Source organism: Pan troglodytes, chromosome 1, assembly GCF_028858775.2.
Source record: "Pan troglodytes isolate AG18354 chromosome 1, NHGRI_mPanTro3-v2.0_pri, whole genome shotgun sequence".
NCBI lineage: Eukaryota > Metazoa > Chordata > Mammalia > Primates > Hominidae > Pan > Pan troglodytes.
In genome coordinates, this window is record NC_072398.2 from 191,837,436 (window position 1) to 191,853,570 (window position 16,135).

General features: G+C 42.7%; 1 protein-coding gene and 1 non-coding gene across 2 annotated transcripts in view; one reads left to right on the top strand and one right to left on the bottom strand.

The window, feature by feature from the left end:
* Nucleotides 1–16,135, bottom strand: part of MACF1 (microtubule actin crosslinking factor 1) — a 378,870-nt gene that overhangs the window by 348,754 nt on the left and 13,981 nt on the right. The window lies entirely within an intron of this gene.
* LOC112207039 (U6 spliceosomal RNA) lies at nt 15,086–15,189 on the top strand. Its single transcript, XR_002941521.1, has one exon. It is a non-coding gene; the product is annotated as a U6 spliceosomal RNA (small nuclear RNA).

The following is a 16,135-nucleotide window of genomic DNA, read 5'->3' on the forward strand; positions in this document are numbered from 1 at the left end:
ATTCTGGTGGTGGGCTGCACTGAGGGGAACCCAGAGAAGAACATGTAGCTCCCTTACTGTGTCAAGTGTCAATAATGGGATATTTGTGTGTGTGTACATATGTATGTATGTGTGTGTAGGGATATGTGTGTACACATATAGGTACATATATCCTAAAAATACTGCCCTGGAAAGCCAGGTTGGCACACAGTTGGCCGTTCGCTGTACTCATCACCCCTCAGCTATATAGCAATTCTCTCTCAGCCTTCGACCTCTGCAAAACAATCCAAGAGTCTAGATATGTCACCACTCCAAGAATCCCATTCATAGTAGGAGCAAAGGAGAGAGGGAGAGAAGCAAGATAGACAAACTGTAAGCACACGGAGTAGTTTATCACTGAGAAAAATTAGACTAGGAGGCAATTTTTTTTTCCTAGAATTCTGCCAGGTCTGGACCCTCTGTATAGGGTTCAGTAGGTCCATCATTCATCAGACTCCTATCAAAATAGGTCTTGCAAGCAAAACCCAGAGAGACAAAGTCAACACACAAACAAGGATATTGTTCTACTTCATCCTCTTCTCCCCAGCTTTGAAGCCTTTGAACGCACCTTAGAGAATCAATTCATTACTATTAAAAATAATCTGGCCGGGCGCAGTGGCTCACATCTGTAATCCTAGCACTTAGGGAGGCCGAAACAGGTGATCAAGAGTTCGAGATCAGCCTGGCCAACATGGTGAAACCCCATCTCTACTAAAAAAATACAAAAATTAGTCAGGCATGGTAGCATGCACCTGTAATCCCAGCTACTCGGGAGGCTGAGGCAGGAGAATCACTTGAACCCAGGAGGCGGAGATTACAGTGAGCGGAAATCGCACCATTGCACTCCAGCCTGGGCAACAGAGCAAGACGCTGTCTAAATAAATTAATTAATTAAGATGTCAAAAAAACCCAAAAATAATCATATTATTAGCAAGCCAAGTATCCATCAACAGATGAATGGATAAATAAAATGTGGTAGATACATAAATGGAATATTATTTAGCCTTAAAAAGGAAGGAAATTCTGGCACATGCTACAACATGAATGAACCTTGAGGACATTATGCTACATGAAATGAGCCAGACACAAAAGGACAAATACTGTATGATTCCACTTATATGAAGTACATAGAGTAGTCAAATGCATAGAAACAGAAAGTAGAATTGTGGTTGCCAGGGTCTAAGGAGGGGGAAGGTGAGTTATTGTTTAATGGGTTTGGAATTTTAGTTTGAGAAGATGAAAAAGTTCTAGAGATAGATAATAGTGATGGCTGCACAACAATCAAGTGAATGTACTTGATGCCACTATATTTACCCTTACAGATGGCTAAAATGCTAAATGTTATGTTAGTGTATTTTATCATAATAAAATCAAGGGTATTGTTATTATGACTCCTACTAATAAAAAACAAGCTACAATTACATACTATGTGCCAACCAATGTGTTTTACGTATATTAACTCATTTAACCTTTACAAAAACCCTGCAAGATGGTTATCACCACCAATATTTTACAAATGGGGAATTAGGAAAAGCACATAGTTGAAAGGGGTTACATGACTGTTTAAGACCACAGAGCCAGTAAGACCCAAAGCCAGGGTTCCTTTCCACTGTAAGATGCTGCTTTCTACCCTAGAGGGAAAATGTATCTGATACCACAAAATAAAAGAAAACTGAAAACCCCTGGAGCAAGAAGGCACATGGTCAACAACAGAGGTAAAAGGAAGAATGTACTGTTAAATGTTAGAGGCAAGCTCCCTGATTCCACTTATTCTTGTTAAGACTGTTCTTCTGGCCGGGTGCGGTAGCTCATGCCTGTAATCCCAGCACTTTGGGAGGCCGAGGTGGGCGGATCACAAGGTCAGGAGATCGAAACCATCCTGGCTAACACAGTGAAACCCCGTCTCTACTAAAAATACAAAAAAAAAAAAAAATTAGCCAGGCGTGGTGGCGGGCGCCTGTAGTCCCAGCTACTCGGGAGGCTGAGGCAAGAGAATGGCATGAACCCGGGAGGCGGAGCTTGCAGTGAGCCGAGATCCCGCCACTGCACTCTAGCCTGGCGGACAGAGCGAGACCCCATCTCAAAAAAAAAAAAAAAAAAAAAAAGACTGTTCTTCTGATGATAATATCTAAGAACTTTAAATGCAGCAAATACCTAGCCACGCAAATCCCTAGCAAACTAGGAAAAGCTGTTTGTAATATTCACAAAACCCAAAAATGAAACTTCTCATAACCTACCTACCATGCAATTCCCTATTTTGTAAAAATTTTTCTGGACTTCTTCAAGGTCAAGAAGAAACCTAATAATTTATTTAAGAAAAAGCAACTCTAGAAAAAATGAATAAGTTCTGGAGATGTATTGTACAGCAAACAATGTATCGTATACTTGAAAATTCTGGAAGTAGTAAATCTTAAATATTCTCATCACACAAAACTATGTGAGGTGACAGATGTTAACTAGCTTGATTTAATCATTCCACAATGTTTACATATATCAAAACATCACATTGTACACCATAAAGATATACAATTTTTATATATCAATTATACCTTTATAAAGTTGGGAAAAATAAAAACAGACAGGAAGAAGAAGGAGGAGGAGGAGGAGAAAGGATGAGGAGGAGGACGAGGAAGGAGAAAAGAGAAGAAAAGAAAATCTTATAGTTAAACACACACAACTATAGTAAGAGTCTGTTACAAAATTAAACCCCAGGCCCTCAAACACTAAGCAAAGCTTCACTACAAACAAAAGGGATCACAATGACTGCCTCCCCACTGATCTCTCTTCCAGGTCTCTGCTCTCACTCCAGATGGATCAGGAACAGGCCAGACTGGACGGGTAGCTCTTGGCTAGAAAACAAGTGGCTGTGCAGGTCCACAGGTGGCGCTGCTTGTTAGCAACCAGCTCCCACCACACCCCATACCCCCAGCCCCAGGGTGGAAGCAGCCAAGTCGGCTAGTGAGGACAGAGGACAGGAAATCTGGACAGCCAGATTCCTGTCCCAGTCGGTGTCACTCAGTCAGGGATCAAGGGGCATCCAGCCAGGTTGCATTCCAAGGGTGGTGTCACTTCCCCCAGGGACTAATAGTTGCTCTCCAGTAGATTTAGGCACAAAAAGGGCTGAGTAGGGGATGTGGCAAGAGCAGAATCCACAGCATGCAGAGCTCCATGAGGGACCGAGCTTTTCTAACCTATGGGGGAGAAGGGGCTCTACCAGTGCAGGTCAAGTAGGCACAGCCCAGGAAAGGGATTCGAAACAATCTTCTTAGAGCCTGTGTCTCTCCCATGGGAACAAAACAGCTTGGGTTCATGTATGTGCTTTGAATTCCTCAAATGAAAGCCATTCTGCTGAAAACAAAAGCCTCCTTCCTTCCCACCCCCCACACATCAAATGTTTTATAGTCATCAAGTGTCTCCTGGTACTCAGAAAATACGCTATCAAATAGGAAATGAAAAAAAATATCCATTTCTTCCAGAAGGAAGGGGGAGGAATCACATCACATCCCTGTAGAGACAGGAAATCAGCTGATCAGGATCCAAGCCATGCTCTAGGAAATGACTACTCCGTTTTCAATACAGGGGGCTGTGCAGTTCCTCTTAGGCTTCAGTCACTCCCTAGGTAAGAATTTCCAAGCAGGGCCATCTTGTTATGGAGTGTTGGATATTTACCAGTTAAATGTAGGAAATAAAGGCACTCCAATGCCTAATGCCAACCGAAAGCACAGCTCCTCAAACCTCCTACTTTTTACTGATGGATACAGGGAAAAGAGCCAAAAAGTAATGCTTGCACAACACCCAGAGAAACCACAGGGACCTTTTCCAACAGCTACAGGTGACCCCAATATTTAAAGTCTGCATCCACCCAACCTGAGGTTGTGACTGGGTGTAGGTACAAACCAGAGGCTGAGAATTTTCTTGTTTGCCAACAGCAATTATCATAATAATAGCTTTACATTTCCACAGTGCAGGGCTAGGAGGGACTCAATGCTTCCTTTCTCTACCCCCAATCTAATTCTGAGCTCCTTCCTTTACTGAGGGATATCCCTCCATTTGAGGGAAATGGGCAGGTGTCTTTAGTCTCTGCTACAAAGAAGGTCACAGTGCCTTGTCCAAGGTAGTCAGATGGAACACTTCTAAAGGTTCTCCACGTAAAGGAACCGCAAAATAACTGTTACTCTAAAAATTGTTAGGCGAGTTGGGTGCAGTGGCTCATGCCTGTAATTCCAGATACTCAGGAGGCTGAGGCAGGAGGATCACTTGAAGGCAGCAGTTCAAGACAAGCCTAGGCAACACTGCAAGACCCCATCTCTAAAAAATAAACAAATAAATAAACAAACAAAAATTTTAAATCCTTAGGAAACAAAAATTCTCTATATCATATCCACGAAAATTCCTTTCTTTATCCATCTCAACTTTCTAATAATGTCTCCCAATTAAATATGCTAAGCATACATCTGTCTGCAGTAAATGTATTTAAAGCTTCCCTCCACTATTCAACGCAACATACATTTATAGACACTTTGAGCTGGACACTGTCCTAAACATCAGAGATACAAAGATAAGTGAGATGTTCTCACAGCTCTCAAGGTGCTCACAGTCTTATGGAGGGAAAAAAAGGCAAATAACTTGTTATTCAGAGGGATCTGACATCAAAAAGGAAAAACAGGTGCTGGACAAGGTGTCTCACACCTATAATCCAACACTTTGGGAGGCTTAGGTGGGAGGATAGCTTGAGGCCAGGAGTTCAAGACCAGCCTTGGCAACATAGTGAGACCCTGTCTCTACAAAAAAATAATAATAATAAAACTGAGCTGGGCATGATGGCATGTGCCTGTATTCCTAGCTTACTCAGGAGATGGAGGGAGGAGGATCGCTTTAGCCCAGGAGTTCAAGGTTACAGTGAGTTATGATCATGTCACTGCACCCCAGCCTGGGTGAAAGAACAAGACTCTTGTCTCTTTAAAAAAAAAAAAAAAAAAAAGGCCGGGCGCAGTGGCTCACACCTGTAATCCCAGCACTTTGGGAGGCTGAGGTGGGTGGTTCACCTGAGGTCAGGAGTTAGAGACCAGCCTGGCTAACGTGGTGAAACCCCGTTTCTACTGGAAATGCAAAAAATTAGCCAGGCATGGTGGCACACGTCTGTAATGCCTGTAATCCCAGCTCCTCGGGAGGCTGAGGCAGGAGAATCGCTTGAACCCGGGAGGCGGAGGGTGCAGTGAGCCGAGATCACACCATTGCACTCCAGCCTTGGGCAACAAGAGCAAACTCCATCTCGAAAAAAAAAAAAGTAAAGAAAAGAAAAGGGGTAAAAAAAAGTTGGCTTAGAATTCTTCACTTCTTAGCCACAGCATCTAGGGAACGTTGATTTACCCAGCAAAAGGAACCCTTTTCTCAAGGAATCTCTGAAAATATTTTCACTTTCTTCATTCCCAACTTAACACATCCAAATGATGCTGCTCAAAATTCAAGGATATAAATTAGTATGACATGTAAGAGCAGGAACATCTCCACAATAGAAGAGAACTCTTGAGTCAGCTCTTGTAGGAAGTTCTGCAAAACCGCACCCAGGAAACTTGATCTGAACAATGAGATGAGTGTACTAACTTTTCCCTACTGTCAGTACTTCCCAGAGCCAGAGAATGGGACATGTAGGAGGATTTATCTGAAAACAGAGAAAGGAGTATAAACCAAAACCCACATCATTCCCATAGGCCAAAACTCCCCACCAAGGCAGTCTCAGTACCATTTCAATGTTTAATGTGACTACAAAAGGTCATTTAGTATTGTTATTGCCTCCAGGCTAGTTACAGCTAAATCATAACACAAAAAATAGGGAGGCATCTAGCCTAACGTTTTTAAAGCTAAAGCCCAATCATTAGAAATATATTAGGGTGTTGGCTATATTTATACTCTGTTCAAAGGACCAGTAATCTTCATCTTCTGATAATGAGAAGAATTCCCCATGAACGGGGGGGAAAAATAAACTCTGAAAGGGATCTTTCCCCCTTCGGGGGCAGGTACCGACATTTCAACACAAGACTTTGAGTCCAAAATACTCAGAGAAAAAAAAAATGGAGTGGGGCCTTTCTATTAACAAAAAGAATATTGTATTAGGAGACCTCAAGACCCCTAAATCAAGCAATCAAAACATTCTGCTCCCTAAGCCACAGCCACAGAAGAGTTAAAACCATCAAACTCCATTTCCTTTCCTCTCCATTTCAAATCATTTGGGGGAGGGGAGGAGGAGTGGAATAGAAAGACAGGTTGCAGTCAAAGTCTGGACAGCTAAAGGCAGGGTGGTCCACTGCATATCTGAACCTCAGAGATGGGAATGATAACTAACCAATAATGTGTGTGTGATAGGAGGGTGTCAGTGAAGGAGAAAAATAAGATGGGGCAAAAGGAGTTAGCAGGAATAGAAACAAGAGGTTTTACACTACTTCAATAGCAACCTCTACTGGCAAATGCAAGGAGGTCCTGGCCACCCTTAAGGTCTAGGGCTGGTAAGACAAGTGAGAGAAAGGACTATGCCCATCCCTGGTCTTACTCTGACTGTCCTGCATGTTTCTCCTGGATTTCCTAAATCTAACCTAAGCCTTTTCTCCAGATTCACTCTAATGAGAAAGTAAGTAGATGGCTGGTACAGTTTTATAGCAAAGAAAATAAATGGCAATTAACAACTGGTTTGCACCAGAGAAGCCAGTTTGCCTAATTAGCCTGCTGGTTCCAAGAAGCTTCTCTCTGCAATACGCCAGCCTTTAATATTTATGTTTTTAATAAAGCCATATCCCCACCTCTCACAAGGTAGCATCCTCCCATCCATCCCCTTTTCAGCCCTCTTCCTACACTTACTATCTCTTTTTCCCAATGTGAAGTCTTGAATCCCACCCACTAAAGGAGAAAACATAACCTGTTGCACAAGTATTTCATTTACGGGCAGTTCTCTCAGGCACACACCCCATCTTGACAGGCAGCCAAGATGATGTCAGCCAGGTAAGTGTTCCCTTAGGCTTCCGGCTCTGAGCACCTGATCTTTAGAAGGGTGTGAAGTACTAACAAAATCCAATCACATCAACATTTACTGAGTACTTGCTAAATGTAGGACATTGTGTTAGGCAAAATTGGGACTAGAAAAAATAAATCACCATGAGCCCAAGCAGCACAATTTAACTGGGCAAATGTGTGATAAGTTAAATAACAAATAATAAAATACAAGTGACGATACACAGCATTTCATGGTCAACTGGCAAATGAGTGGTAGAAATTAATGCTATGAGTTATGAAGCAGAATGAGTTATCATGGGTTAGCTTTCCAGTGGATTAATGTAAAAGGGAGGACTTGAACTGAGCTTCAAAGATAAGTAAAATTTTACCAGGAGGTGAGGGAAAGACTACAGAAAAGGGTGCAATAGCAGAAATCATTTTTTTTTTTTTTTGAGACGGAGTCTCACCCTGTCACCCAGGCTGGAGAGCAGTGGCGTGATCTCGGCTCACTGCAAGCTCCACCTCCTGGGTTCACGCCATTCTCCTGCCTCAGCCTCCCGAGTAGCTAGGACTACAGGCGCCCGCCACCACGCCTGGCTAATTTTTTGTATTTTTAGTAGAGATGAGGTTTCACCGTGCTAGCCAGGATGGTCTTGATCTCCTGACCTTGTGATCCATCAGCATCCCAAAGTGCTGGGATTACAGGCGTGAGCCACCGTGCCTGGCCCTATGGCAGAACTCTTAAGTATCAAAGGGAGACTCAAAAGTAAGGCAGCCCAGTGCAGTGGTGCAGTCCTGTAGTCTCAGCTACTCAGGGGGCACTGTTTAAGACCAGGAGTTTGAGGCTGCACTGTGCTATGATGGTGCCTGTGAACAGCCACTGCACACTAGCCTGGGCAATGTAGCAAGACCCTGTCTCTAAAAAAAAAATAAAAAATAAAAATGTAAGCCAGATGTATGGTAATAAAAATAAATAAGAGGTAAGGCTCATGAGTCAAGAAGAGACACAACCAACCTAAAGGAATAAAGGATGTAAAGGTGCAGTTCCAAAGCAAGCCTGGCAAGAAAAAACCTGTAAGGATACAAACCGAAGCTTGAACAGTGGTTACCCTGACCAGTGGGCCTAGGTGGAGAAAATAAAGACTAGAAAAGAGAATTTTTACTTTTTTCTTTGTAATTTCTGCTTAAATGTATTACAGTGAACATGTTTAATTTTGTAATAATACAAAAGAGAGTTACATAAACATAGCAGGCCTATGTTTTTTCCTCTTAATCACTAGGACATTTTTTTTTTTAAGTAACTTACAACATCTCACATCTGACTAGGGCCCCATGGCAAGACTGCAACCAGTAGGTAAGAAATGTGAACTGACTTCATATTCTCTTTCCCAATGAAAACAATAACAGCTCAAAGGAACACAAGTAAAGGTCACTTCCCTGACCCCTTAAGTTGGCACCATTCCAGAACTAGGAGTTTTTAGAGAAAAGGAGACTCAAGCCAAACAGTTCTATTCAAGGAAGTGAAGGAAAAGTATATACTGAGTTAAGAGCTGGAGTTCTGAAGTCCAACAGAGCTACACATAAATGACTGCTCTACCATTTACTGGGTGAGAGAACTTGAGCAAGTTATTTCACTGGCTGAGACCCACTTTTCTCCTCTGCAAAATGAGATAATCTATTTCACAGGGTTATCATGAGAATTAAGTGGATTAATGTATATAAAGTGTTTAACACAGTCCATTCCTGGCACATAGTAAGAAATTAATGAAAGCCACTATTATATTATTATTAAATCATTCAGCCCAGAAAACGAAGGAACTCCCACCAACGCTACACACCAGGTCCACCTCAGCTCTTTCCTAAATGCTGCCAAAAATCAAAATGCAGAATTAGCAGGACAAGAAGAGCTTTTATTTTCTTTTTGAGATAGAGTCTCTCGCTCTGTTGTCAGGCTGGCGTGCAGTGGCGTGATCTCAGCTCACTGCAGTCACTGCCTCCTGGGCTCAAGCAATTCTCCTGCCTCAGCCTCCCAAGTAGCTGGGATTACAGGCGTGTACTACCATGCCCAGCTACTCTGTTATTTTTAGTAGAGTCGGGGTTTCGCCATGTTGGTCTCAAATTCCCAACCTCAGGTGATCCACCTGCCTCACCCTCCCAAAGGGCTGGGATTACAGGCTTGAGCCAAGGCACCCGGCCAACAGGACAAGGAAAGTTTTAACTCTAGTTAAATCTTAGTAATAAATCTTAAAAGACCAAAGAAAGTTAATTTCATATATGTTCACTCCTCTGTCCAGGTTACAAAGTGACTAAACCATTTGTTTTGATTGTTTTGTTTGTTTTTTGTGTGGTTTTTTTTTTGGAGACAGAGTCTTGCTCTGTTGCCCAGGCTGGACTGCAGTGGCACAATCTTGGCTCACCGCAATCTCTGCCTCCCGAGCTCAAGTGATTCTCCTGCCTCAGCCTCCCAAGTAACTGGGATTACAGGCACCCACCACCACGCCCAGCTAATTTTTTTGTATTTTTAGTAGAGACAGGGTTTCACCACGTTGGCCAGGCTGGTCTCGAACTGACCTCAGGTGATCCACCTGCCTTGGCCTCCCAAAGTGCTGGGATTACAGGCATGAGCCACCGTGCTTGGCCCTAAACCATTTGTTATAGGATGAATTGTATCCCCCAGAAAGATGTCCTAACCCCAGGGACTGTGAATGTGACTTTATCTGGAAATAGGGTCTTTACAAATGATCAACTTAAGATGAGGTCATTCGAAAAGGCTCTAACCCAATATAACTAGTGTTATAAAAAGGGGACATTTGAACACAGACAGACATATACAGATGTGAAGGCGGTGAGAGAACATCATTTACAAGCCAAGGAATATCTGAGGCAACCAGAAACTAGAAGAGATGCATGGAACAGGTTCTCCCTCACAGCCTTCACAAGGAATCAACTCTGCTGACAACTTGATTTCAGACTTCTCGCCTCCAGAACTGTAAGACAATAAATATCTGTTGTTTAAGCCACCCAGTTTGTGGTACTTCGTTATTGTTATTACTATGAGACAGGGTCTCACTATGTTGCCCAGCTGGTCAAAAAAATGGCATTTATCCTGTCATAAATTATATGTTTTTGCTGTCGTTTGCTTTGTTTTGTTTGAGACAGAGTCTTGCGCTGTCGCCCAGGATGGAGTGCAGTGGCGCAATCTCAGCTCACTGGAACCTCCGCCTCCCAGGTTAAAGCGATTCTCCTGCCTCAGCCTTCCAAGTAGCTGGGATTACAGGCGCATGCCACCACGCCCAGCTAATTTTTGTATTTTTAGTAGAGACGGGGTTTCACTAATGTTGGCCAGGCCGGTCTTCAACTCCTGACCTCAGGCGATCCGCCCACCTAGGCCTCCCAAAAGTGCTGGGATTACCGGCCTAAATTATATATTGTAAAAAGAAATTTTAATCTAAAATCAAAAAGATGGATTATTTAAAAACAGACAGGACCTGGCTATATGCACACTTCCTTCCCTACTAATTCTCATTTCCCAAAGGTGAGAATACCATTACAGAAAAGGACATAAGGACCAAGCGAGGGTCTAAATCCTTTTGAATCTGGTATATCTGCTTCCCTAAGCATCTCCTGAATGAATGGAAGGAAGAAAAGACAACTCACGGATATTGAGTATCCACTGTATGTTTCACATATGCTAGGTGCTAATACGGATTATCTTATTCAAACCTCACAATATCCCTGCAAGGTAAGAACTATTCTCCCCACTACTAACAAGGAAATCAATGTTTAGAAAGGTTAAGTAAGTTGCCCAAGGTCATATAGCCAGGAAGTGGCTGAGTCAAGATTCAAACCCCTTGTTCTTAATGACACCAACCTGCTTGAACAGTACTTTTGAACCAATTCCCTAGATAAAATTTTCTTCCAATCTTTGCTTGAAATCACTATATGTTGAATGAATCACTGAGCAGACTTTACAAATCTCACCTAATCCCTCCGTTTTCGTGTTTTACTCTTTTTTCATTTTTTGTCTTTTTTTGTTTAATTGCTTTTGAGTTTGATAATCCCTCCATTTTTATAATAAGGAAATAGGCCCAAAGACGACAAGTGACTTGACCAAGGTCACAAATAAATTAGTGGCAGAATCAAGTATCCAATCAAAGTTTCCTGATTTCCATCACACCACATAAGTTTGAGAGCAATAGCAATACATGAAAATAGAGCACAGATGCTGGAATCAGAGTGTCTCAGCTCAAATCCTGATTCTGCCACTGACTGGCTATGTGATCTCAGGCAAGTCACTTAACCTGTTTGTTCTGTTTCTTCATCTGAAAATGGAGATAATATTTATTTCACATGGTTGCTCTAAGGACTGAATGAAATAATATATGCATAAAGTACATAAAAATTATGCCTGGCACATTAATAAGTAACAAGATGTGTTAATGCTGCTGCTATAACTACCATTAAATAATGCTAGGCAAAACACCAAAGAGTGTACACACACAATACAGCTTTATAAAACTGCAGACAAACGTACTCATTGAGAGATAAAGAGAAAAAGAGGAAGAGGAGAAAGCCTCTTTATTCCTGTAAATTTGCCTAATTTAATTATTAGTAATAACACTTATTGAGTATGCTAGGCTGTGCTAGACTCAGTGCTTAATATGATACAGACATTACTAAATTTCATTAAATCTAAGATAGTGTCAGTTGCAAAATGCACCATGTCATTTACTCTCCCCCACAACCCTATGAAATAGAGAGTTCCCCTATTACACATATGAGAAACTGTCACAGAGAGTTCAAATAATTTATCTAAAGTCACACAGGTAGTAAGTGGCCAAACCAGGTTTCAATCCCAGGTCTGTCCAACTCCAAAGCCCCTTGCACTAACCACCTAATCACAAACTTGGTGCTTCTCAAACTTTAACGGGCACAGAATCGAATTAAAAAACCACCTGGGGGCCTGTCATGGTGGCTCATGCCTGTGATCCTAGCACTTTGGGAGGCCAAGGTGGGCGGATCGCTTGAGCTCAGGAGCTTGAGACCAGCCTGGGCAACATGGCAAAGCCCCATCTCTACAAAAAAAAAAAAAATACAAGAATTGGTCGGGCGCAGTAGCTCACGCCTGTAATCCCGCACTTTGAGAGGCCAAGGCAGGCGGATCATGAGGTCAGGAGTTCGAGACCAGCCAGTTTGAGACCAGCCTGGCCAACACAGTGAAACCCTATCTCCACTAAAAATACAAAAAAAATTAGCCAGGCATGGTAGCATGAGCCTATAATCCCCAGCTACTCAGGAGGCTGAGGCAGGAGAATTGCTTGAACCCGGGAGGCAGAGGTTGCAGTGAGCCAAGATCACGCCACTGCACTTCAGCCTGGGTGACAGAACAAGACTCTGCCTCGGACAAAAAAAAACAAAAAACAAAAACAAGAATTAGCCGGGCATGGTGGCACGAGCCTGTAGTCCCAGCTATTTGGGAGGCTGAGGTGGGAGGATCACCTGAGCCCGGGGAGATTGAGGCTGCAGTGAGCTGTCATCACACCACTGCACTCCAGGCTGGGTGACAGAGTAAGACTCTGCCTCAAGAAAAAAAAAATCACCTGGGAATCTTGATAAAATTAAAATTGATTCAGGCCAGGCACAGTGGCTCACGCCTGTAATCCCAACACTTTGGGATGCCGAGGCGGGTGGATCATCTGAGGTCAGCAGTTCGAGACCAGTCTGGTCAACATGGTAAAACCCCATCTCTACTAAAAATACAAAAATTAGCCGGGTGTGATGGCATGCACCTGTGGTCACAGCTACTCAGGAGGCTGAGGCACGAGAATCGCTTCAACCTGGGAGGTAGAGGATGCAGTGAGCCAAGATCGCACCACTGCATTCCAGCCTGGGCGACAGAGTGAGACTCTCTCAAAAAAAGAAATTTATATATATATGTATCTAACAAGCTATCAGATGCTGCTGGTCCTTGGACCACCACTGACTGCCAAGTTATGCTATTCTGCTTCTGATTACTACAATTCCTCCTCCTCCTGGATCACCCTCCATCCTTGATCTCAGTGATCAGCTAATGAAAAAGATCTACTCCCAAATGACTGAGGAACCTCCTAATTAGTCCTTTGTTTCTCTGCTACTTTCGCTATTCCCTCCTCTCCCCTCCCAGACCCCACCCTCCTTTCTAAGGTAGGCTACATAAAGCTACCTAAGAGGAAGCTAACAGCGTTCACAATGAATGGCTGTGGTATCTAAGGAAACTATGTTAACCTTGGATGATCTGGGGTAACAAGGTCTAACTCAAAACCCACTTCAACATTGTGACTCTAGCGAGAATGCTTCTGGAATAAACTGGAAACTATGGGTTATTTACTCTCATCATTTCTCCAAAGATAATGGGTGTGACCTTTCCCCACCCCCACTCTCAGCTTAGGTCCCTGAGCAACACAGGTAATTATGATCTGCCCACTTACTACTGAAACTGCTGATTTCAACTGGGTTTAATCCTCAACTGCTCTACCTGCCCTACATTTTAGACATAGTTTTTGTTTGTGCTCTTAGCGTTTAACAGTACTACCAGCCGAGCACAGTGGCTCACGCCTGTAATCCCAGCACTTTGGGAGGCTGAGGCAGGTGGATCATGAGGTCAGGAGTTCAAGACCAGCCTGGCCAAGATGGTGAAACCCCATCTCTACTAAAAATACAAAAAATTAGCCAGGCATGATGGTGGGCACCTGTAATCACAGCTACCCGGGAGGCTGAGGTAGAGAATTGCTTGAATCCAGGAGGCAGAGGTTGTAGTGAGCCGACATCGCGCCACTGTACTCCAGCCTGAGTGACAGAACAAGACTCCATCTCAAAAAAAAAAAAAAAAAAGAATATTACCAAACACAGAAGTGGCTGCACTGTACAAGTATGTTACATAATCACCTTTCTGTAGTTGTTCTGGATCCCTGGTTAAAAAGAAAGTCTGAAATGTGAATTATATACGATACAACTGAGTGGGAGTATGTGCAACACAGAATTTTTTTTTACTCAAGAGCGCTACAGACACAACCCCACTGCTCCATGGGGCTGTCTTAAGGTAAACAATTTTTGTAACTCTACTTGAGTAGTTCAAATCAGACCATTTTCAAGAGTAGTCTGATCTGGGAATCTTAAAGCAATCCAGACCACAAATCCAAAATCTTCCTGTGCCTTAAGGTAAAAGAGGGCCAAATGGAGTTAATCGGGCCTGGGTTCAAAACCCAGTTCAGTCACTTACTAGCTGTGTGACCCTCTGGGAAGTGATTTAGGTTCCTTAAGCCTCAGTTCTCTCATCTGTAAAATCTAGTAAGGTTACTGGACTATCATAGGATATCATTTATGACAATTAAATAAGACTGGCCTGGCGCGGTGGCTCACGCCTATAATCCTAGCACTTTGGGAGGCCAAGACGAGCGGACTACCTGAGGTCAGGAGTTCGAGACTAGCCTGGCCAAAATGGCAAAACCCCATCTCTACTAAAAATATAAAAAGTTAGCCGGGAGTGGTGGCACGCGCCTAGTCCCAGCTACTCAGCAGGCTGAGGCACAAGAATCACTTGAACCCGGGAGGCGAAGTTGTAGTGAGCCGAGATAGCGCCACCGCACTCCAGACCAGGCAACGAAGCAAGACTCTGTCTCAAATAAATAAATAAATAAATAAATAAAATAAAACAAAATACCCGGCATATAGTAAGGACTCAATATATATTAGCTTCTTCCCTTTTGCTTCCCCCACCCCTTTTCATAGAGATAATACAGTTAAGTCCATAATACACATTAGTACCAAATCACATAAAGGAACTGTGATTAAGCATCGTTTTATTTAAATTTTTTTAAAACCCACTTACCTGGTAAGGAGATATGGCGTTAGCTTGAGCAAGTTATTGTGCCTTTCCATGCCTCTTTTCCTTATGGGGAACAAGAGTGAACTAACTTAACATTTCCAATTCATTCATTCAATATTGATTGGAGCAGCTACTTTATACCAGAAACTCTTCTAGGTGCTAGGGAAATTAGTTAATACACAAATAAAAAACCTCTATTCTTAAAAAGTTTGCATTCTAGTGCTCACTTAAGCAACACATATACTAAAATTGGAACAACAGAGAGGTTAGGGAGGCCCCTGCACAAGGATGACACACAAATTCGTGAAGTGTTCCACATTTTTAAAAAATAGTTAGAATAAGACCTACTATTTGATAGCACAAAAGGGTGACTATAGTCAATAATAACTTAACTATACATTTTAAAATAACTTAGAGTGTAATTAGATTGTTTGCAACACAAAGATAAATGCTTGAGGGGATAGACACCCCATTCTCCATGATGTGCTTATTTCACATTGCATGCCTGTATCAAAACATCTCATGTACCTCATAAATACATACACCTATTATGTACCCACAAAAAATTTAAAAACAAATTTTTAAAAGAAGTTTGCATTGTTGGCCGGGTGTGGTGGCTCACACCTGTAATCCCAGCACTTTGGGAGGCCAAGGCGGGCAGATCACGAGGTCAGGAGTTCGAGACCTGCCTGGCCAACATGGTGAAACCCTGTGTCTACTAAAATACACAAATTAGCCAAGTGTGGTGGCACACACCTGTAATCCTAGCTACTCGGGAGGCTGAGGCAGGAGAATCTCTTGAACCCAGAATGCAGAGGTTACAGTGAGCAGAGACAGCGCCACTGCACTCCAGCCTGGCCAAGAGTGAGACTCAGTCTCACTCTTGTAGTAGTAAGACTCAGACAACAACCAAAATAATTAAAATATGTTACATGATAACAGGGAGTTCCAGGAGTCAGGTGAAGTAGAATTATAACATTCCAAAGGGGAAAGTGAATTTGAGAAACAGAGGTTAAAGGCTTATGCAGTTTTAAAATTCTATGAAATAGAAATTAGAAAATGGTATAAAGAGGCTTTATTGGCCAGGTGCGGTGGCTCACGCCTGTAATCCCAGCACTTTCGGAGGCCAAGACAGGTGGATCACCTGAGATCAGAAGTTCAAGACCAGCCTGATCAATATGGAGAAACCCCGTCTCTACTGAAAAATACAAAATTAGCCAAGCGTGGTGCCGCATGTCTGTAATCCCAGCTACTCAGGAGGCTGAGGCA